This window comes from Agelaius phoeniceus, chromosome 3 (assembly GCF_051311805.1).
Source record: "Agelaius phoeniceus isolate bAgePho1 chromosome 3, bAgePho1.hap1, whole genome shotgun sequence".
Lineage (NCBI taxonomy): Eukaryota > Metazoa > Chordata > Aves > Passeriformes > Icteridae > Agelaius > Agelaius phoeniceus.
The window spans coordinates 82,065,990-82,088,826 of record NC_135267.1 but is presented as its reverse complement, the minus strand read 5'-3'; the positions used below and the strand labels follow the sequence as shown (position 1 = coordinate 82,088,826).

General features: G+C 38.1%; 2 long non-coding RNA genes across 3 annotated transcripts in view; both read left to right on the top strand.

Annotated features, from left to right (window-relative positions):
* The window catches only part of LOC143693727 (uncharacterized), a 47,897-nt gene extending 30,407 nt beyond the window's left edge, over positions 1 to 17,490 (top strand). The window contains exons 4-6 of the long non-coding RNA XR_013181666.1: positions 10,078 to 10,212; positions 12,857 to 12,920; positions 16,955 to 17,490. This is a non-coding gene — a long non-coding RNA (uncharacterized LOC143693727). The remainder of the gene's footprint in view (positions 1 to 10,077; positions 10,213 to 12,856; positions 12,921 to 16,954) is intronic.
* A 4,041-nt stretch (positions 17,491 to 21,531) lies between these two features.
* LOC143693726 (uncharacterized) overlaps positions 21,532 to 22,837 on the top strand; it is a 33,277-nt gene continuing 31,971 nt past the window's right edge. For both annotated transcript variants that reach the window (XR_013181664.1, XR_013181665.1), the window contains exons 1-2: positions 21,532 to 21,742; positions 21,855 to 22,047. This is a non-coding gene — a long non-coding RNA (uncharacterized LOC143693726). The remainder of the gene's footprint in view (positions 21,743 to 21,854; positions 22,048 to 22,837) is intronic.

Genomic DNA, 22,837 nt, shown 5'->3' with positions numbered 1-22,837 from the left:
GAAAAATCAAATCTGTTGTAAGTTTGCCAAAGTGGACAGAAAAATGTATCCCTCAAATAATACCATTCCCAAATGAGCCAGGACATTTTATTATAGTATTTTTAGGTGCATGTTTTAATTTTTTTTTCTGTTCAGAACAACTAGGAGCGTTGCAATTTCTCTCAATGTAAACACTACTGTCAATGGTGTGTAAAAGTAATAATTTAAGACAACGGCTCTCAAGCAGCTCTCAGAAGAGTCTTTGTAGCATATTTTTTATAGTCCACAACAGTCACCACATGATTCTCTTCTGTTTTATATTTCAAAAAGTAGCACTCTTATCTCAGGGAAGAAAGAAGCAACTGGATATCTTAGAGACAAGGGTCATCAGTGGAGCTGAGGTTCCATGAGTCATCAGCAACATATCACTTAAAGGGAAGAAGAGAACCAAATAGGACTAGTATCCTAACTTTTTCCTGGCTTGACAAGTTTTGAAAAAAATGAATGCAGATATTTATAGAAAGAGAAAAAAATACCGCAAATAATTCTTATATCATTAAAGACAATGAAAATGCATTAAAGCCTTTTCTCGAGTCACAGATTAGTCTAAGCTATGAGAAACACTGGGGAAGGTGAGGCATATGACAGTTCCCCCATTAAAAAAAAATACAACAAACAAAACCCCTTTGGAAATGTTTAACATTTTTGGAATCCAAAGAGAAAGACATACATCCACCTGAATACCTTCCAGTACACTCTGGTGTGTCAAAAATAAAGCCCTTTGAAATCATGCTCACAGGTGTTTCAGATTTAGCTTTCCCTAAGTTTCTGTGTGAATTGTTAATCATAATACTTTCTATTATTTGTGAGAAGATATTTTGCTGTCACACAGACAGCATGAGTGGCAGGTTTTTCTCCCACCATTTTATATGAATAATGAATTGTTTCATTGCACACATAAAAAGGACATAATTTAGAGTTAGTTATCATTTCCAGACTGTGCTTTATCTATTTTTCACACAGCAGAAAATGAGCCCATATCTTACTGCAATAGTTTCTAGTTCTAACTTATTTTTAGTATTTTTCAACATAGAGTATTTTATTTAAATCTGTCTTTGACCATGCTGTCAGTGGTTTTGGTTTTCTGTGTTTATTTGGTTGATAGGGTTGGGGGGTTTTTGTTTGGTTTTTGTTTGGTTTTGTTTTTTGGGTTTTTTTGTTTGTTTTTTTTTGGTTGGTTGGTTGGTTGGTTTCTTTGTTTTGCTTTGTTTTGTGGGGTTTTTTGTTTTTTTCTGTATGCTTTGTTTTTATTTTGGTTTCTTTTTCAATCTGGTATAAATGAACTGTTTCTGGAAAATTGGAATTCAAATTCTGAGATTTGTGCTTTATTTTTAAGAAGAAATGTACGTTCTCAGTGTCTCAGTTAAGCATATGATATCTTTCTTGAGTATATCATCAAGTCAAGGGAAAACTTGTGCTTTGAATTTAAGTGGAGAAAAATGTATCAAAACTAAGGCAGAAACCCATCTGGAACTCTAAGATGTTAAAATACAAAGAAGTATTGACTATTGCAGAAGCTACATACACTGAAATGATTTCAACTTTTTTCTTACTTCCACTGTTCTGAATTACTTTGTCCATTATTTATGAACTTCTTATTCGTAGGTGTTGAGTTAAGGTTACCCTTTTGTTGTTTAGTTTGGTGAGTAATTGACTTTGTCTCATACTTCTGCTGCAATCCCAGAGGCATGTGGACGGGAGATTATGTTCATTGTTGATTTTTAAATCTTTTTCTCTTTTTTTCTTATATTTCACTCTCATTCTCCACTGCTTTATATTTTGCATAGCTACTAATAATTACACCTGTGCACCATGGGAACTTAAGCTTTTGCACTAGAGCAAGAGAGTGACAGGTACAAATGATGGAAAAAAAATTAAAACCAAAAAAACCACAACAAATCCCCAGAAACATTGGGCTTCAGCCTGATTTGTTTTTTGCTGTTTCTCCATTGTCTTCTGGTGCAACTGCTGCAGCTACCAGAACCCCTTAATATTCTGTAATTTTCCAACTAATATGCAGAAGAGTCTCATCTCTTGTCCCTCTTAAAAAAGATGATGGAGAAACTATATAAAATGTGCTCTAACAAGTTACTTCAAAGAATCATCTAAAACTGGTGCTCTTTTGCTAGAAATTGAGTAAGGCTAGGTGCTTCTGAAGAAGATGTAAGAAACACTAGATAACGATGAACTAACTTGTTATAATGACCAATTAGTAGCTGGCTTGTGAACCTAAGCCGCAAGGTTGGTATTCAATCATATTTTTTTCAACACCTTTTTCTCATATTGCTTTTCCCACTACTTTGTTTCTCTACAGCAGCACTGACTGTGCTCATTATCTTCAGAAATGCCTATTGTTCTGACCCTTGAGAAATTCTTGGCCTTATTTTGTCAAAGAAATATATTTATAGGCTAGTTATGAAGTATGTTAAAGTGGCAGGTTTTTTTCTCAGTTTGTCCCATGCTGGATAAGTAAGTGATAAAGTTCAGTGCAAAGTAGTCCCAGGGAAAGCTAAACAGTATCAGGAACATCAGGAAACTCAGGAATATACAAGCTAGAGGACATTTCTTCATATTATCCAAAGATTTTCACATTTCGATACTGAAATCATATAATCACTGTCATAAACTTCAAATTTTATGCCTCTGAACTCACACAGGGAAGCTATTCTCACTTTTATGCTTATGAGTAGAAACTGGCTTCACATGTCTAATGTAAATTTATTTATTGACAATGTTTTTCCCTTTGACAAGTTGTTTTTTTTTTGTTTGGGTTTGGTTTTTTTTTTGTTTTGTTTTAAATTCTGGTTTGCTCTCAGACAATCTTGCAAAATGCTCTTGGATCCTCACTCAGTCTTTGATTTACTAAACAAATTGAGCTTTCCTAGCCTCTCCTCAAAAGATCATCTACCAAGTTTATCTTTGCTTACCTGGTTAGAAAATGGTTTGTGGTAGGAACTGTGGATTTGTGCAGAATTCTGGTTAAGGCTTCATCAACATCTAACAAAATATTTCAATCACATCCACACATCTACTAGAAACAGCTTTTTAAAATAGAGTCTTCCTGTTTATCATTTTCTAGTAAGTTTACTCTTTGTGTTCTCATTGACATTATTTTGCTGTCTGCAGGCCTGAAACTGTTTTGTCTCTTTTTGTTCAAGATTCAGATTTTGCATAGTTTTTTTAAAAAGTATCTATCCTAATAAAATTCTAGGTGCTCTCTCAATATTTCTTGATACAGTTAACTTTACATTCCTCTTCTTTAATTAAAGTTTTCTCTATTGCCCTAAAGAATATCAATTACAGAGGTACACTTATTGTTTCATTTTGTTTAGATCAAGTTGATCATAGATCATTCTGACTGAATTAAGTCAATTCATCATTGACTTAATTTTCTATAGCCATTTTTTCTACACTGGCCTCATTACTTTAGGTAACTAAATTTTTATTTCTTTTCAGTTAGTACCTGGTAGGAAAAATATATCATCTTATTATCTCCAGGCACATTTGTACCCAAATTACTATAATTTCTGTCTCTATACCTGGAAAGTTAGATTATCACAAAAAAGAAAAGATTGATACTTTATTTCTTAAATTCTATTGCAGAGATTTTCATCCATAAAGCAGCTCAATCCTGTGAATTCTGTACTAGAGTCCTTAACTTTCCTTTAGCAGATCAGAAATATTCCACTGAAGATTAGCTGTGACTCTGCACCTTCCTCATTCTGGCATGTTCATTCTTGTTCTCTTGCAGCTGAAATCTGGCAATAGCTTTTATCATTGGCATGAACTGGATTCTTTTCCCCCCTCATTCATTTCATCCTCAAGTCCAGATTCAAGCCCTCAAATTTCAGTCTCATGGGCTCACTGAATGTAATTGCTTCTACAGCAATGAACTTTGAAAGCACAAGGCCAAATTCAGAAGCCAGGGATGTTGCATTGCCTATAGATCATAATTTCTCCAACACTTTCTATTTAATGTCATGTCTTCTTTTTACCACTCCCAAATCATGGCCAATGCCAAATAGGACTAGAAGTGATATCAAGTGATATTTTCACTATCAAGTGATATTTTCATTACAGCTGGGATCAATTATTATGGCTCATTATTTTCAGATATTTTACCTTGTCTTATTATAAAATACTAGGTCATGTGAATGCTCCTGCTCCAGTGATTCATAGAGAATATTGACTATCCAATATTCTATTCCATTATTTTTCATCATTATTTTCACTTAGAGTTCTTTAATTTATATTTTCCCTAAACAACAGTTCTTTGTGACTGACTGTTGCCTTGAACTCCAGCAGCTGGCTGTCCCTTGCTGTTCCAGCACATGAAAATCAACAGAGGTTCCACAAGGGTAGCTCATGCTACAGGAGACTTTGCAAATCCTCACTTTTCTGGTCAAAATTCTCAGAAAGCAAAGTTCATGTCAGAGGTAAGGACTAGGACTACCCTCACAGCTGCAAAGCAGTCTTCCAATTAATTTGTGCTACACTTATCACTGTAGTACATGAACACCTTGCATGCTCCCTCTGTAGATTTTTAAAGACCTATTTTACTCTGAACTGAATTGGAGAAAATACACTTGGCTTAGCTGTTAATTGCTGACAGACAAGACAAAAAAGTAGATGAGGCAGATATAATGGGGGCACAACGTAATGTTATCTGGCTAAGGATTTTAGGAATGGCCCCTAATAAATGTGTACTCTCTCATTGAAGAATTGTTGGGAAGAAGGTTTCCCTTTTTCTGCCAAAGGAGGGCCAGGCATGTGATCAAAGAGGACCCACATCTTTTATTAAAGTAGTGTCACAAGCCAAATCTTTCTATTTTTCAACGAAAATAAAAAGAACAGTCATTACAAGTGTGAGAACTTCCGGTTAAAGCAAAAAATTTGGGGACAGGAGATACGGATTCTCTTCCTGTTGGCAATACAGCAGGCAGCTATGACTTAAGACTTAACCATTTATGGTCTGGTTTGTAGAGATCCCATTCACTTTATATGGAGCAGGTATGCTCAACACCTTTGAAAATAGGCTTGCTAATTTTTTCATGCTCTAATTTTCCTATTGTAAGGTGAGGAAGAAAACAAGAAGATCTAATTCATGGCTTGTAAAGAGTGCTGGAAAAGGTTCCCCAGGGAAGTGTCAGGCCAAGACTGACAGAGTTCCGGAAGTATTTGGACAATGCTCCTGTCACATGGTGTGAGTCTTGGGAAGGGGTCTGTGCAAGGCCAGGAGTTGGACTCCATGATCCTTGTGGGTCCCTTCCAACTCAGGATATTCTCTGACTCTGTGAAAAGTCATAGCAACTGCTCTTGAAAAGCTGTTCTTGCTGAGCTGAGCTACGTATAACAGATGTAATATTCTAAGAATGATCTAATGCCATACCCCTCCCTTCCCTGATCTTGCCCTTGCCCTTGGAGTTTTCCAGGCTATAGCCTCTTCAAGCCTCTGAATTGAAAGGTCCTTGATGTACTCTGCTGCAAATAGCAGGATCTCAGGAAGCAGGTTTTAAAACAACAAATCAGTCTGCAATGGCTGCTCATTTCATAAAACTGTTAAATGTTTCAGGCTGTAAAATTTTTTATATTTCACAAGTCTTGCTTTTAGAGCTTTCAAGTTCCTGATTTGCAGGGAGAAGCTAGTATTACTTTCCTAAAGCACTTGTGTAATATTAAGCTGGTGAAATTGCTTTAGCTTTAGTCATATATAAAGAGATAGATCATTCATCCCTATGTGCTGACTGGAAGAAATATCAACCCACCATTTGTGAAACAATATTTGTTAGCAGATTATCTATTAGCCCACAATTAACTTATTCAATTTAGGATCTGAATTCAATCTTACATTGTAAATAAGAGACAAAAATACTTTTTGTATTGGTATTTCACAGTAATATTTTGTGGAGATTCTTTGCTGTAAGCTTCCCTATTTTGCAGGATTGTATTTACCTTGTTACGTGCTGGCACAGCACAAAACATTTAACTGTTTCAATCTCTGCAGTAGAAGCATATTTTATATAGCATGGTATATCTTCCAGCCATCCACCTTTCTTCTAGCTTTGATGAGTACATCTTCCCTGATAGTGGAAGACAAGGAAAGCCATCATGTTCTCATCAAATTTCAGAGACCTGGTGCAGCTGCAGCTGGGTGTCTGCTGTCTCTCTGCAGGTTGTTTCCAACCAAGCCCCTGTCATTTTGCCACAAGTGGGCAGTAATTAACTGGTAATTGAAATCTCGAGAATGTCAGGTTGCTCAGTCCTGGCTGAGAGTAGTAACTCTCTGCCTGCCCTTCCTCACTATCTGTTCTAGGAAGGAATCTGGCAGTTAGTGCCAATTTGCTCTGGCATTCCTACAGAAAGTGATTCATTGTCTGCAAGGCAGTTTGGGAATGTGTGTGTTTCTGACTGAGGCTCAGTACAGAGTGACACCCAAAGCAACACCTTCCTTTCAGAGCCACTGCTATCACTGGTTCAAGCCTTGTATTCTGCTCCCAACAACTTAAATAAGAAACTGAAAAAATATTTTATGTAACAAGATATTTTCAATATTGAAATTACTGCAGTTCTTACAAAGATAAAAAACTCCAAGAGAACAAATTTAAGGAAGACAATTTGTCTTTAGTATGATTGACAAGGCTTTGGGGCCAACGTTGCATGGCGTGAGTATGTCTTTTTATTGCACTTGTTATCTTAAATAATGGAATATTTGCTTCCATTAAGCTGGATGATATATAAAACCAATATATTTTTAAGTCCAGGTTCTTGTCTTTTTCATTGTGGGAGTATTGCCACCGTGCTGTTCTGGAAGATTGAGAATGGTTTTACCTCACTTCAGTCTCTTTTTAAACTAGGAGGTGACTTATGACTATCTCACATGACAGGTAATACTTTATAATAAAAAGTGATATGTAAACATGACATGCCTCCCTTGGCACATGCCAGCCGGGTGAATTAAATGCTAAGAGAAGTTTGTCTTATTTCAAGTTAGTGCCTCTTGAAATGTGCTGACAGCAGGCATTGAAAGCTTCCAGAGTCCAGGCAGGAAGACAGAAGAACTGGAGTATGTGAGAACTGAACCTGGAAGATGACTGAGCTATGAGTGTCTGCAAAACTGTTTCTAGTAAGCCAAAATATATGTGGTCCCATTATGGAAAAAAAATGACAACTATCATGATGATGGGAGACCTCAGTTTGGAGATTTATCCAGAAGGAAGGTCAAGGCCAGCAATAATTTCTTTCCCCTGGCCAAGCAGTGTCCACTTAGCCTCTGCAGGAACAATAATTTTTTTCCTCATCCTGTTATGGACATTTCTCTGTCACTGCTTTGCTTATGGTGGTGTCAGCTGCCAAAGCAGCCACCTGAAGCAGTCTGTGCACAGCCTGCACACAAGAGACAGGACACTTGAGGTGGGACCTCTCCTACCTCCTGGGGCTGCCTACGTCCCCCCTCAGCCCACACAGGCCTGGGTGCATCTGGACCCCATATTCTCTGGAAATTTTTCCAGCAGCTGGCTGGTTTCCAAAGCTCTTCTTTGTATTGACAGGTCCAGTGTGATCAAAAAATTCTCAGCACATCCAGAAATCAAAACAATGCTATTCTGTAGTCCCTCCCCACTGCAGTCTCATGTCTCATTTGCTCTTCTGACCACCTCTGCTCACTGAGCAGATGTCTTCAGTGATCTGTTCATGATGATGCAGCCAGTGTACTTCAATTTTGTTTGGAAATAGGAAGCAAGAACAGATGGTGTAAAGAAGGTAAGAGAATTATCTGCCGTTAAAGGGAACAGGGCCCAAGACCAGCAAATGTCCTTTTCCTTTTCCTTTTCCTTTTCCTTTTCCTTTTCCTTTTCCTTTTCCTTTTCCTTTTCCTTTTCCTTTTCCTTTTCCTTTCCTCCCTTTCCCTGTTTTTTACCTTTTTTTTTTTTTTTTTTATTTGAAGAAAGAAGGTCCAGGGAATTGTGAAGCCAAACAAGTGGTACAGAAATAGACAACCAGGTGAGAACAGGTTCGGATTAAGGAAACACTGGAAGGAAACAAAGATGTTCAGATGAAACAAGAGCAAAAAATGCATAAAAAGAAAAAAGAATGTAAAAGCAAAAAAAGTTTTAAATGTATATAGGCAGACTCTATGCAATTTCAGGTGGCTACTCAGGAAAATGAACAAGTCAAGTAATTGAAAGCAGAAATGAAATTGCAAAGGATCACAGGATTTCAAATTAAGTGAACAAATAGTATGGGGGAGGGGTACAGACCATAGAGTACAATAGCTTGAATTGGCAGACAGCTTATAACAGTGGTTCTGAGTGAATGACCCTTCATCTCCTGTGACAAATTGAAGATAATGCCAGGATTTCACAGTCATTTCACTTTTATTATCACCAAAAGTTTAGGCCAGTATTCTATTACCTTGAATGTCTTTATGGTGTCAAGTTAAGCTGGGCAAGTAATGAACTGGATGACAAATTTGCTGACTCCGAAGAAGAGGGTGAGAGAACAAGGCAAGACCTTTGGGATTATCAGAAATTTAAGCAAATAAAATAATAAAAATTATTCTAATAATGCATTTGGAATTGAACAGAAAATATTTCATTTTGTTTTGAATATTTTTTGATATTTCTAAACATTTTTCCCAAAAACTGTATGTCAATACAGAGAGCACCAATGCTATTTCAAGAGATCACTATTTTACATTTTAAAATGTCAAAAGTTAATGACAATATTGAAGCAAAAATTTTCTACCAATGAACAGCTTTCCTCCTGTTTCAGAAAATATTGCCTCTTTCAGTTGTCCTGGGCAGCAGTTGTTCCTGATTTGGATCATAGCCTGGCTTCAAAATGTGTTGGTTGTTTGTATATTCACTGGAAATATCTCTGCCAAATTTGGTGTCAGAAGTCCAAGCTATACCTAGCCCCTGAACCCTCAGTTTTCATGAAAATTACTAGAATGTGACTGAGTCTGTCAATACACAAATCTGTGGCACAGCTATAGTAAAAATAAGTAGGAACAAATTAAAGTTGAGAGAATTGAATTAATCAAAATAAGCCACCAGCTCCTATGGTGACTGTATTAGTATTATATTCAGTTTTCTGTATTCTTCTAACCTCCCAAATAAATCCACTGCTTAAACTTGTGTTTGCCACATGCTCTACAACATGAAAAAGCATTTTTTGCTTCAGAATTCTGCATATTAAGAGGCAAGGTGTGTTGTGGGACAGCTGCTCTTAGGCACTACACTGCATCCCAGATTTAAAGCAAGATCCTGATTCTCTGTCCTACCCTTCTTCCTCTGCTTCCTTATGAAGGTGCTTTCCCTGGAAGTGTTGCTTCCTACTCATTGCCAATGTAAAAAGGTTTTACTCTGCAAATGGACATCAGCTCCTGTGATTTGACAGATGACTGTCAAAGACATTCAGGAACATGAGGAGAAAGTGATATAGACTATAATGAGATCATGTAAAATTTAATACAGCATATCAAATGTAACATTTTTAAAATTCATATGTTTAACTGGCAGCCAAATGCAGTTCTTTCTAGGGAGGTGATATGTGCTCCTGGCTTTTCTTATGAAAACTGTCAGTCACATTCTGCATCAGCCTGGGTTTATGCTTAGCTTTATCAGGCAGACCAGTCAGCACCGAATGGCATTAATGTCATCTTGGGGTAATGAAAGTGTAGATAACTATCTCAGAGACTGGTTGGGAAAAAAATACTCATGCAAGTAGCTGAAGGCTCTATTGGCCACATAATTCACATTTCTCATAGAGGAAGTTATGGTCTATAAATTGTTTTAGACTTTCTTACTGATGAAACAGCAAGAATTTTGTTGCTGATGGGCACAGGAAGCAGTAATAAATAGCCATGGGTGCATGCACGGGAAAGAAAAATGGTTTGCATTTTATCAACAGATAAAAGGAATTAAAATGTAGCCCTAGATGTTTTGCAAGTTACAGCACTGTTAATGGAGAAAAATGTGTCTTCTGTATGACAATGATAGCATGAATGATAATACAGATCATTCACCCCTTCTGCACTAGGTATGCGCTGCTTGCTGTAGCTGTGGAAGACATTCCCTGATGACAGACCACAGTGGAGTGAAATAATTTCTAATGAAACAAATCTCGTCAACCTTCATGGGGATTGGACACTTTTTGTTCCTTGTGGCATTCAAGGTATGTGCTGCTTCTAGTGGTAGATCCCCTGTTCACTGCTAGACCACAGCACAGATGATAAATCACTTTATAAATGGAGAATCTCAGATGTTCTGCTGTGCTAGCCAGCGTACCTGGGCTCAAGGGATGCCTCACAACAAACTGTTTCAAACTTTTGGTTGAAAAGACAATAAGAAAACAGGGTAAAGCCCTTTCCTTCCTTTGCTGTTTGAACCATGTTTAAGCAATTATAAAACCAAAGGTAATATTTACACAGGCTTCATGTCTTTTTGGGAAAAATGGGGTACAAGACTAGTCTTCCCCCTCCCCTCATGATAGTCAAAATAATGTGACCAGTATGACCAATATACTCCTTGACTGCTGAAAGGGACAACTACAATGAATCATTGTTAATTGTTAGTTAAGCTATGACCCCATATTTTCATGAAAAGCAACCCAGGAGCAGTTGCTGCTGTGTAGTTGAAGGAGGCCAATATATATAAAGTGTCCATCAAGAAGGACTTGCTGAGAATTCAACCATTGTCTGTCAGTCTTCCTTAATTTGATTATTGGGATGTTTATATATTTATGTACAATATTTTATATATATATATATATATATATATATATATATATATATATATATATACACACACATATATATATACATATATACATCTGTATTTACATATATATTTACATATATACTATATTTATAGTTTCATAGCTGGGGTGATCTATGATACTTTCTAAGTAAATTGTGGCTCAAGCAATAAGCAAGAGAGCTGGTGGGGACAGGAAATCAGAGAATTTCTTGAGGGAATTTTTGGGAGAAAGGACTCTATTATATTTAGGGACAAGACTTGCCACGATAAGCTTGAGTTTGCTAAAAAAAGTGCACACTGACACAGAGGTAATACAAACGTTGTTGGAAAGGTGGATTACAAGCCTCAGCCAGAGCCAGATCAATAATCCACAACTTTCAAACTGTTGGGAAAGGTGCCAGCTATGTCACCTGGTATGTGCAAGTGAGTAAGAGAGGAAGAGGAGCATACAGAGTGGATGGTGAATGCTGGAGACTGACTTTGCCAGAGAACAAACCTGTCCAGTCTGACACATGAAGTGGAATTGATTTCAGTACACCCTTCTAGGAATGAGTGTCAGTCAGAAGGTGAAACCCAGACAGGGGAGAACAGGGTTGGTGAGAGATTGGATGCCAAGCTTTTGGGAATTAATAGCTTCATTGGGAGGTCTGTGGGTTAGTGCACAGAAAGTGCAGCGTTAAAGCCCTGATTTGTGCCAACTCCTGAGAACATGTTCTCTGGTGGATGAACTGTTGAGCAAGGGAAGGTATGTATGGTTTTTCTTGGTTCCCTGAAATGGGGTGATCACTACTATGCTTGGTTGAGCCAGTCAGGAGTGGCCATCATTGCCTTCTCTTTCCTTGCACTTTCCATGCAGACCCTCATCAGCATCTTCTCAGCTCCTGTGTCCAGGATGTACAGATTCAATGGCTGTAGATTTCCCATGACACAGTACGTGCAAGATCTCAAAATATAACCAGGGAAGACACCCAGTTTGCCCAAGCACTTGGGGTGGCTGATCCCTCCCCAGAAAGTGAGATATGGCTGAGAGACCTACTTTGGGCTGTAGGTGTCACTGGGATAGCTCTGGCGTGAAACCCTGAGTGCCATTTTTATCAACTGTCATATGGCTCTGATTCCCAGGAGACTTCCCTTCTGATCCTGGGCAGGTCCTCTATGCCACATATCACCCAGTTTGCTGTGCCCTGTTTAGGATTATGTGGCCACTAGAATTTGTTAACTCAAAGTATGACCAAAAAGAGATGAGTTCTGCCCACCATTCCACATTTCAAGGTTACGTCCTTATTTGTGAATTGTACAAGGCAGAGTCAGAAAGAGTAGGAGGCCTGTGCAGCTCTGTCCAACTCCCCATTGTTCTCATAGAGCAGCAGCCTGGGTGACTTGCTGCTCATCATCTTAGACCTTGCTGTCCTAAGTGACCCAATGGGATGATTAATGACTTTATTTGCTGAAAAATTATCAGACTCAAATTTATACAGAGCTGGGTGGAGAACCTCTGAGGCTGGCCAAAACAAACTTGACAGGATTCCAAAGAAAAGAAAGGCAGCTTTGAATCATTCAAAAAAATAGTATTCTTCACATCTGCTGCATTAACTATTTAGCATCAATTTCTGGTGCCAAAGGCAAGGTCTGGAGGAAGAGGCAGGTGCTACCCTAGGCAGAGTGTGAGAGATGAGATTCCACCAAAGTTGCTATGTATGGAAAAGATTTAGTGCTGCAGCTTTTTACTGTTCTAGTTTTCCCAGAAAACAAGGGCACGTTTTAACTTATTCATTCAATTATTTGCTTCTTTATTATTATACACTGTATAAAGTTTGGAAAGTTTGTAATGCACTGTATAAGGCAGATAAGCCCAAGAGAGAAAAAAACCCCTATTTTTTTCCCCTGTGATTGTGTGTTTTATCTAAGTTTAGGAATAGAACTCTGTAGTAATTGGAGATGGTGGCCTGGAGACAGTATCCAGCTCTAAAGGGCTCTAAATCTCTGCAAAAATGATCACAGGATATTTCCAGGAAAGAATCTCTGTGACTCATAATTTTCACCTAACTCTCTACCAGCAGACATGTTGAGAAGGAGGGTATCAGCCCAAACTGACTTCTCTGGCCCAGGCTGAGAGTTTTCCAGGTATGTGAACAGTTAAAATTTTTCAAAAACTTCAAAGAAGGGCTCCATAAGTCCTGGATGATTGTACAGTGCTAAATTCAAAATTGCCCTGTCTCCAAGTAAACATAGACTAAATGACTTAACATTAATGTACCATACTAATGAATACACCTTTCAGATAACGACACAGGCAGTGTCTCATATATTCTTTCAAATAAAATGCAATACATCTCAGAAAGGTGTTTGAGAATCTGCTCTGCATATTTATTGGAAAGATAGTCTTTCTGGTTCATTTAAGTGTTTCATAGGTCTGTAGCATATACTCTTCTTTCCCTTGTCCTCCTCCCTACCCACTCTAAAGCTGACTTGATAAGGAACCATTTTTCAATATCGTAATATTTACTTTATTAAAGTGGTCTTACACAATTGACTGCCAGGCTTCTCATTTTGCATTTCAGCATGGCACATGCACAGTTTTTACTTTATATCCCTTATAGGATTTTGCATATATTTTTGAGGAAAAAAAAAGAGACTTTTATCATTCAGGCTAAATAAAATGTTTAGTGAGGACAAAGAGACAGTAACTACTATCAGAAGCTTGTAACTCACAGTTATGGTATCAGGAAGCAGCCAACATTTATATCTGCCTCTGTCTAGGATGTATTTGGTGCTGGGTACTATATATTGGATGTGAGGGTGTCCTTGCATTATGGAAAATAAAGCTCTGAGTTGGTTCAAGGTCACTGTTGCTGAGAGCACAGGCGTTCAAGAAGCTGAGTAGGTGATAAAGTTTGACTTCTAGAACTTTCACATTTATAACACAAAGATAGCTGTTCTAAGCCTGCTGTTAAGTGTTTCAGACTGTCACAGCTACAGCTCTAACAGTCACATCTTGTTCTCTATCCTCATGTAAGGAGATGACCACAGTACCACTTGTGCCATGCTGTATTGTGCAATTACCTCTAAGCAGGTTATTGCAGGTATCAGAAATCATCTGATTGCAGCAGCATGAAGATACACTCAGGTTAATTTCTCCTGCTTCCTAGTAACTTTCTTGGCAAGTTATTGAGTCCACATGGTGCTCTGTTTTTCAGCAGAGCAGGCTGGTTTGGAGCTAGTGTGGATAACCATCCCGGCAGTGTACTCCAGAAAACCCTGTGGGCAAAGCCCCTACCTGCAGCAGAGGCAGACAAACACACACTGAGATGGGCTAGGAGGAGTCCACCCAGAAGGGTGAGGGATGGGAGGCCACTGAGGAGCCCCCTTGTACAAGGGAGGCATGGGCAAACTGGAGTGTGTTCTGCAGAGGCTCACCAAGATGGTGGGATCCAGATTGCTTGCCCTGAGAGCAGAGGCCTGGTAATAGGGGTTCATATTATCCTGGGGAAGAGATTTTAGTGGGGGGTTCACAGCAGCCTCCCAGTCTCTACCAGTAGGGTATGATGGTGCCAGACTGTTCGCAGAGGTGCCTGGGGAGAGGACAAAAGATAATGGGTGTAACGTTGAAACAGAAGTTCAAAGAGATAAGCTTTTTCAACCTGAGATCAACCAAGGACAGGAATATGGTGCCAGGGGATGTCGTGTGACCTCCATCCTTGCAGGGTTGTGCAGCAAAACCAGCCTATATCAACAAGAAGGCTCTGATAATAAAGCCTAGGGTGCAACTTATGTTTTCACATGACACAACACATACAGTAATTTCCTCATCTTTCCACATGATCCACAAGATACACTAATTTCCTCATATTTCCACAACGCAGTCCATCGTCATCCAGCTGCTTGCCTGTTCATTTTATACCTTTTGTCATGTTTCCCGTACACAATCTTTCTCATTAGGATATGTGTTGGAATTAAATTATTTCATTCTCTTTTGACTTACTTACAGCCTGATATTTCTTTTTCTGTGACTAGGTTAGATAAGTATTTGAACTTTCTCTGTGACCCTTTGATATCTCTTTGATGATGATTAACAACTAACTAGGCTGTATATCTTACTCCCAAATGTTCTCTTCAGAGTGAAATGCTCATGTTTAAACATTAGAAATGAAAGAGATACCAGTACTTGCAGACATAATCCATGTAAAGTTCTGTAGATTAGATATGTGTATCAAGGTGTTTCCTTCTCATATTTTGTCCCAGCACATGGGCTCTACATGGCTCTACATGCCATGCTCTGTTCCTGCCTCACTGGAACTATAAGCAAACCCTCCAGCAGTGTAACACAGTGTGCTGTGGAGCAGGGCAGGAGCATCCCACTACACCAATGGGTGGCAGTGTAAAATCCCCAAGCAAATAGAGAGTTTGATTGACCTGACAGAACCCCATATTAACAGAGACTAAAAGGAGTGCCTTGACAACTCCTGTGACCCAGGAGCAGCCTGTAGTTTTAAGGTTGCTGGTTTGACATAAATTAGCAGCACAGCCATTTTGCATTACCTGTTGTTCCCTCCATACAGCTTCTGTCTCAGCCCAAGACCTTAAGTCACAAAAATCCTTCAAAAAACACAAGGTCCTTTTCATTTTGTGTGAATTGTAGATCTCAGGAATTGCTGTATATGCAGATTCAGACATTATCTTCCTTTTTTCTTCTCTGGGTAGTAAAACACACTCTCAGAGAAGGCTTGACTGGTGTAAGAAGAATATCTGTTTCCAATTCAGCTTTCACAGCTGCATGTTTTTCCACCAGATTAAAACAGGAGATCACAGTGTCAGAACTAGTGCTCACAGCAAGGTGTTCTGACAGTACAGGTTACAAGTAGTTCTGAGAATAGCCTTTGCCTGTGAACGAGGCTTCTTCATCTTTAACTCTTAGACCCACTGTCTCTTTTCTATCTTTAATATATATATTTTTACCATGTGATACAGAAACAACCCTTGTGTCCTTGTCCTTGCATGTGGCTGAGAGTCTTCTAGATTCTTCCTGACTGCATTTTATAACAATGCACTTGAGAAAAGACTCTGACTACTGTGAACTTAGCAATGTTTGAGTATATTTAACACTTGAGATGTCAACCTTCAATGATTTAGTATGAGGACTTTTCAGGAATAAAGGCAGTAAAAATGTAGATAATTGGATTTAAAAGTGGTTTTGACTTTACAGCCATATAATAGACTTGCTAAAATCTACTGTTGATAAGGTGATATCCCTTTTGTTTGGAGCTAAAGACATCCTGTTTTCCTCAACCATTAAGGGAATGAAGGGCTCAAATCACTGAAAGTTCAGTGGCTGCATAAGTCATGTTTATTTTCCCTGGAAGGGAGTCCCTGATATTCACTCAGTGGAAATGAAAAAAAAAAAAAGGGAAAGGAGCAGAATCTCATTTTCATGTCACAGTAGCATAATGAATGAGACAAGCCATCCACTTCACAAGGATTGGACACTCTTGATGTAGGCAATCCATAAATCTCTTTCATTGTGTTTGTCAGCAATCATTTTTAAGGGCTTCTTTCTCAATTCACAGGTTGTGGTTTTTAGTAACCTCATAGCAGTGCTGCAGATGTCATTGAGGCTTATTCCTCAGAGCCGTGTCATCAATCATGGCTTTCACATGGCTTTCACATACTGGAGCAGAATAATCCATACCATTTTTTTCTCCCCAGTAAGCATGACTTCAGTAACTAAATGGAAAATGTTAAGATATAATCATCATGCCCATGCACAAACCACATTGACTTGGCTGCTTAAACTGACACAAGGCAGTGACATTTTTGGTAATGCTCTGAGGATTACCCTGTACGCATGGAAAGAAAAGGCAAGCACAGCTCTGAGTTACATACAGGAGTTGCTGCTGATGCTGCTGACATTGGAATTGCCATAAGCTTTTCCCAGATATCACTCCTCATGAGGCAGGTTGCAGTGTCATCCCCCAAGTGTTGCCACATTGTTAAACATCTCACATAGAGCTGTTCAAACATATATGAAGAAACCATATGTGATGGTTGAAGTTTTGTTTCAGGGCAAGGAGGTTTCTTGTTTTTGAAAAAGTGTCTTCTTAATTAAAGCACAAGAGGTATTTCACACATTTCAGCAAGAAAATGTCGTAATCTTACTACAGAAAACATCTTATCTAGTACGCAGTTCTCAGCTCTAAGGTGGAAGGTGAGGAGTCTAAAGTTTTCTCCAAAATATGGTGCAAGTGTGGTAAGATATGATATGCTTTCTTATATAATTAGTTCTAAATTTGTGCATGCACATTTTCTAATTATGATATTTCCAATCCAGGAGGCTTTGTAAGTATGTTACAAACATGGTGAACAATCAACTTCTTCCCTGGAATGAGTTGCATCTTACTAGTGAATCTCATAAATTTAATCAGTAGGCACATATATCAGAGTGGTGATTTATGTTCTTAAGTTCTTAGATGTTCATCAATGACACTCTACATTTGCTGCTTGTTTGCAGACTAGATGGAGTATTTTGGATCTGTGCAATTGCAAACTGAGCTCTCCACTTTACTCTCCTTGCCAAATATTCTTTTTAGTATTTAGCCTGAGCATATTTCTTCTGTGCTTTGATTCTGGATTTAGCAGAAAAAATACATCTCTGATGAGCTCTTCCTGAAATTTCTGCTGCAGCTCTCCTCATCCACTTAAACCATCCCCACAGACTGTCAAAAACCAAAAGCAAAATCTGCCCTGATGTGTAAGCTTGGGGCATGAGCTTCTGATCTTGCCTCCTTTCACCCACTTAGTTTGATTTTTGGTTCTCTAAAGCTTAAATCTAGAGTAAGTCAGCTAACATCAGAGGTGGGAAAACAGCCTTGGAGGAGAATGTATAGATATTTGTTTTCTGTTCTTCCAAGAATGGAGGAGGAAATGGACTCCCCTTGTAGAATGTAAGCCTAAACACAAGAACAGACTCAGACATGTAGATGGGGGACAAGCCTGTCTGCTGCTGGTCACCATTTCTGAGGAAGCAGGTACTGTCAGATCACCTTCTCTCACCTCCTTTGCAGTTCCTCCAACTGGGGAAATATTTCCTGCTGCTGATAAGCTATTTGAAAGAGCACTGTGGTGGAAAGCTATTCAGAGTACACTGTAGGAGTGCAGTTGCACACAAATACAGCATGCCATGCTCTGTTTCTGTCCCACTGGACCATAATGGTGGCAGCTTCCTGAGCCTGCTTGTAAAGAGAGCATTGACTTAGGACAAGCTCTAGGCGTTAGGTCCTTCTTTGATAATTTTCTGGCTGCTAACAGCTATCCTTATGCAGTCAAAAAGTCAAGCTTTTTTCTCTGCCTGACCCTTTTCTTTGGCAGGTCTGATTTCCTCCTATTATTCTGTGCACCCGGAAAGTGTTTACCACATTCCATCCTTGCTTTCCTGTACAGAGGTGCCATCCATTGCTCTATCTGTTCCTCCATGTTCCTGATGGAACTCAGCTATTTTGAAAACAGCAAGTGTGTTGAAAAGATCAGATCCCAAATGGGACCATGAATGAGGGGCAAAAATCTCAAACTGAAATGTTGGCTGTTGGACAAAAATTTGGATGCCTGGATAAAAGTGGTTTTGTTTTCTGCAGCGCTAAGGACTTGGAGCTCTGGGAGCTCTCATTGAAATCCAAACCAGGAGCTGTTAAGATGACCATATTTTAATGTCCTTGGAATTTCACAGGTGAGCATAAATACATGACATTGCCTGATGTTCATGAGTAGCAATATTCCACAAGTTTCTTAGCCCTAATACCAAATAGAGAAACAGAGAAAGCATAAATCTTTAATTTCATTGCCTTGTTTAGCCATGTATGGCCCATTAAGATATTGACTCTATCAATTCTTTTTTCTTTTTTTTTTTTTTTTTTTTTCCTTGCCACAGGGAAATTCTCATTCATTGTTGCAGAAACACCCCTTGAAATACTCACAGCTTTTATTCTAATGAATATTCTTTCTTCACTTGTGGAAGCATTACAAGGGTCCGTAAGTGATGCAACAGCACAATGGGGAGCAACATCAGTTTCAAGTTCAATATGAATTGGCATATGCTAAAGCAAACTAACATCCCCAGAGACAGCTGGATTTACTCCCTCTGCTCAGTACATTAGGCCCATCAGATAATTCACATATACTTTGTACAACATTACGCTGATGACATTAGAAAAATGTGAACTATCAAATAATTTTTGAAGCACCTGTCAAAACAAAAGAGCTTGATGGAATAATTTAAATATTCTTAGATTAGTTGCTAAAATTTTCAGACTTTCAGCTCATTTTTCCCCCCTTTTTTCCAATTTTCAGACTTTCAGCTCATTTTTCCCCCTTTTTCCCCTTCCACAGAGTAAAATTTTCTTATGCATATAATTCCTTTGATTTTACTGAGAAATGAAACAGTCCAGTGCAAAGTAACAGAAGTAAAGCTGGCTGTATGTTTCCCAGCTTCTCTGCACTAGACCAGCTTTGTGGAAGCTTGTACTGCAAAACAGTACTTCCACTCTATGAAAACTGCATTTGGTGTACTCTAGAAACAGCTGTGGAGAGAATTTCTTGTGTAGCTCACTCATTACTAGCTCTTCTGTGGTTTTCTTGGATGATTAAATGCAGGATTTTTTGCTGTTCCTTCATATGCTGAAAGGCAACTTATTTTCTCCAAAATGTTCTGTGCAACATGACACCATAAAAGAGAAATCATTTCAATTGGCTGAAGAGATAGGAAATTGGCAGAAAAAGTAATTGAATGCCTCTTAAAATTTAAGGAAAAGAGATTCCAATAAACTGCAATAGCTCAGATGCAGAAGGTCTTCTGTGTTTTGGAGAAGGCAAAGCTCAAGCATTGCGGGAAGTTGAGACAGGTATATCTCTTATGGTAATTTAGATTGTATTTAGATCTGTAGCTTTAGAGCACACATCTTTCAAAAAATCTGGGGAATTGTCACCTGCCAACTTGTAGTATCTCTTTCATTTATCTTAGCACCTTGCTGTGTGACACTTCTGAAGGTGTACGGGGTGCAAGTCTCTTCATGAGGCACAAGTCTTAAAGTTTTTTATCCACTCACCTTGGATACCCACTGTTGAATGGGAACTCTGAGTTTGATCTTCACAAATACTGATATTTTGAAAAATTGATCTACAAAATTATAAAGGGGCTGAAGTCAAGGGCTCAAATGCTTAGATTTAGGATTTTGTAAGTATTTATTTTGAGTGACAGTCAACAAGTCAACGTAATGTATACAAATATGGCCGCCATATCATAAAGCTCAATATTTTTATATTTTGTGGGGTACATAATGATAACTTACATGAGAAACATGTTCTTCAAAAGGAAAACAAAGTCCTCAGAGACCTGTAAGATACTATAACCTCTGATCTAAATGTTTGATACCTTTTCCCTTCTGTTAAAATATCTTTCTCTCATATAAATTACAAATCAATACTCTAACCACAAGAGATTCATCAGTCTTATCTTCTGCTTGGCACATACTAAAACGATCATGATTATCACTTGTAACAAATACTTGGTGTTAATTAAAGTACCTTTTCAGGTCATTTCTTCATGGCCTATGACCTAAGATTAATGGCTACAGCTCAGTAGACCATTGTTAGAGATTGTTTTCTCCATTCTGAGGAATGATAAAAATTTAATTAATTATATCTTGATTAATGACTTGGAGTAGAACATGAAGTTGGTGGGGGGATCATTTCCTCCTATAGAAAATAAAAGTTTTGAGTTTTGTTCCTAACAGTATTTGCTAGTTAGTAATGAGATATCAATATTTAAAATACAATTTTGAAATGTTCAGATGAAACTGATCAGACTTACATTGTATTATGTAGCATTATATATAATATATATATATATATATATATATATATATATATATATATATATATATAAAATATTATATATAATATATATATATATATATATACTTTATGCCTCTAGGGAGGCATGACCTGTGGTTAAAAGCAAGACAGGACAAAATAAAGAACTCATTCTTTGGTAATGACTGACTTGGACATTTTCATTATGTTGCTTCCACATTCTCTCCTCACCTGCCATTTTGGCAGAATGTTTGACAGAACGGTGCATGGCTTGTGCTGTATTATTTGACAAATATATTGTGTTATAAACACATACCCTACTTTATATTATTTGCATAAAGAGTAAAGCTAATAATTGAGGTATTATAATAAAGTATTCATGTCTCTAAGTACCACAGTTTTCCACAACCTTTTAGAATAACTGAAACTATTCAGAATCCTTGGTGTATCTATGAAAATGCTTATTACTTAGTATTAGAGCCAAAATTTGGAACTAATCACAGTGCTTTGACAAACAGAGTTTTGGCTGACTGACACAATGTTCCTTAACAATAAAAGGTTTTGTGAGAAAAGATACATAGGGTCATTTGGAAATTCAGGAACTTCTAAGATCCTGAAATTAGATACAAATAAAATTATGCTTCATATAATCACATGTTATAAGGAAAGAGTTCTTGAAATGAGTGTGGTGCTGTGCTAGGATGTTGCTCAATTTGAACTGGGAATGTTTTAGTTTCTGATATTTTATGTGTCAATAATCCTTGATGTACAGTGAAATTAATGGCTGACTGTTCTTTCTTGCTTTGTTCTTTTTCCCACAATGTCATTTTGCATTATCTGGCTGATTTGCATGGATTATTACTTCTCAGAGGTAAGGACCTGCATGTTGTCATCCTTTTTTGTTGGAGGGAGAATTGGGCAGAGGGTGAGCTGTGCAACTCTGTTGGCTTTTGAAGGATGCTACGGACAGCTGGATTGAAGCCCAAACCTTGCCTTGAACCTCAATCTAGTTTGTCACTTCAAGTTCCTAGTGGGAGAAACACTTGCCAAGGTGGCACTGGAGGCTCTTTGGATTCCTTATTTTTAAGGTAGAAATGTGCTGATTCCAGATACTCCAGGTACTCTATTTGTCTGGTGTAAATAGACCAGCAAAGTTGAATTCTTTAATCCCAATACCTATTGTGGTTTCTTTTCTTCTAGACTGTGCAAAGAGGACAAATGATTGTGTCAACTCAATGCAGGCATGCCAAACGCAGTCAGTGTCTCTGTGAAGCCTTCGAGAATACCCAACAATTGCTCAGCCTGAACAAAGAAACTCAATCACAGACAACCCAGTCTTGTCTATGTAGGAGTACTTCTATTTCTCAGGACAAACTTGCTTGGATTTTGGGAGGTAAATGCCATTATTTTCAGTGCTCTGAAGATTTAAAGAGCAGCAGGCTGTGCACACATCCAAAAAAGACTGATTTGTTTTGAAAAATCAGAGAGCTTTTTCATGGTCCAAGCTGCTTCTTGTTATGTCCCTGGTTATAATGTCACATTGATTACTGGGTCTGAACTAGACCAGAAGCCTTTACCAGGAAGACAGCAGCTAACCCATTTTATTCTACTTTTTTTTTTAGGCTTAAATTAGAGGAGTTTGAATATTTAGTTATTTCATACCTCACACAATCACATACGGACATAGAATAATTACCTTTCAAAACACAGAAGAGCATATTTCCCTTTTTTTAAACTTTAGTTTTTATCTTACAAAACTTATATACTTGAATTCCAGTGATGTTTCACAGTGGCAAGAACTGACAGATGATACAAAGGGGTTTTTATGTTGGGTAAAATTTTTTACTTGTTTTCTATAGTTTAATTTTTCCTGCATTTAATTGTATTAATGTCTGTCTGTCCATCTCTATTGGAGTCTGCTGGTAGAAAACCAGTTCTTCTAATGAGGAGGTAAAACTATCAGTTTGATTAATCAGAAGTACTCATTTTAATCACACTATAGTTGTTGAAAGTTGTGGGAGAAAAATATTCTGAAGAGCCCAACCTTTTATTTCATGTTGCCTTTGTGTGTTGGAAGGGGAAAAGGAGAAAGGTGCTGCCTGGGGCAGTGGTATGGGACAAGAGGGTGCAGTCCTGCTCTGGGCTGGGGAGTGCCAGGATGCAGAGGGTGGGCTTGTGATGGG